The sequence below is a fragment of the Micromesistius poutassou genome (genome assembly GCF_964030765.1).
Source record: "Micromesistius poutassou genome assembly, chromosome: 8".
In the NCBI taxonomy this organism is placed as follows: Eukaryota; Metazoa; Chordata; class Actinopteri; order Gadiformes; family Gadidae; genus Micromesistius; species Micromesistius poutassou.
The window spans coordinates 10,512,052-10,513,852 of NC_140278.1; positions in this window are offsets into that span (position 1 = coordinate 10,512,052).

Genomic DNA, 1,801 nt, shown 5'->3' on the forward strand with positions numbered 1-1,801 from the left:
GGGAAGGAAATCCCCCTGTAGAGGCATGACTCCTATCACCATCACATTCTTGATTCCTCTCTGACTGACCAAGCTCCAAACCACACTGTAGTCACCGGCACTCAGATCGGGTCTAAAAAACCCTTGCTCTGTTAAACACACAGCCACCGGGACAGCTCGCAGATGGGCCGAAAATGAGAGTTGTGAACCTGCTTCCGAATGTTCGGCTGAAAGGCCTGATCGACGTTGGCCTACCGACTACAGAAAGGAAAGCGCTGATGCTTCCGACAGACACACACAAAAACACACAAACACACACACACACACACATACACACACAAAGATACTCACCATGTGAACCTCTGTGGAATAGAGAAACTGTTATAAGGTGGGACTGCCATACAGAGCAAGAAAAAACAGAAAGAAAGGGAGGATGAAGAGAGAAAAAAATAAATAAACCTGAAGCTGAACTAGTGTCCTTTAACTTTTTTAAAGACTTTTTCAGCATTTGTTCTGCACACTTACCTACGCAAACTCCAAGGGGGCCACAGTGACTGGGGTCCCATTTCAGGCCCAGCGTGGAGCCCGGGAGCCCGTCAGCTGTAAAATGAGAGCGGCGAAGCGCGGTGTGAAAATGGATTAGCCTTGCTGAGATAAGGGGAGCCCTCGCCGAGCCATGCGCGCCTTCAATGGGGAAAAAAGAACTGCTGTACAAATTGTTTTTGGTACATTAAGTACCTGTTACTTTATTTCACAGATGGAAAACAATAACACAGGCTCCGGGGTTGGAACCATCGCTGCATTGAGAAACGCCAGAGGTTCGGCCCACTGACTCCCCCAGCCCCACCCCCGTCCCCCCAACCTCCCCCTTGGTCCCCACTGCCTCCAACCTCCCCCCCACAAACCCGTTACCTAGCTCCCTTTTTCTTGATATGCAAAGTGATTGACTCTGGCACTTTTGACTCTGAGAACGGAACAGATTGACAAATGCAGCGTATGATGATAAATGACAAAGTGCCAGGTGACCAGTCAAACCGGCTACTGAGGGAAATCATACAGAATATCCATGTTAATAAAAAATAAAATAAAGAAAAGGCTCAGTTTTTTTCTCTCTCACACACACACACACACACACACACACACACACACACACACACACACACAGTCACACACAGTCACACTCACAGACGGCAAAGCGGGACAAGGATTTTTCAATTAATAAACCCTGCTGCCGCACCAGGGCCCTGCTAAATTAAATGAGTGTGTCAGATGCAGGATGATTTATACATTTGGACTGATCTAACAGCACCGTGGAACAACTATGACACCCTGACAAGGCAACAATGGATATGAAAAATGAGCCAATACCACTGCACTAAATCTGCGACTTTCAAAGCCAAATGCGCGAGCGGCATGGCCAGCTCCAACGTACTTGAGAGTATAATGAAATGAAAGCAAGAGAAAAGAAACACAAATCCCCTCAAGATTTTCTGCAACAATTTTTCTTAAATCGTTTCTGTTTGTATGAATTGAGTGATGGATACAAATTGATCAAAGCAGGGGGCGGGGGGCTTGTGGAAGGACTTCTGTTGGAGGAGAATAGCCCGCTTCACATTACAGCTAAATAAGCTGTAGACCGGGCTGTGCCAGGCCACTGCTAAAGTTTGACACCATAGCAGAAACGTGGCAAAGTGAGGATGTTCTCATATCGCCGTTCTCTTTATTGTGATGTGATTCTTTCAAAGGCGGCAGCTTTGATAATCTTTCCCATTGATTTTTCTGTAAAGATGATCCATGTTGCAGACTCACTGTGTAGCGGAGA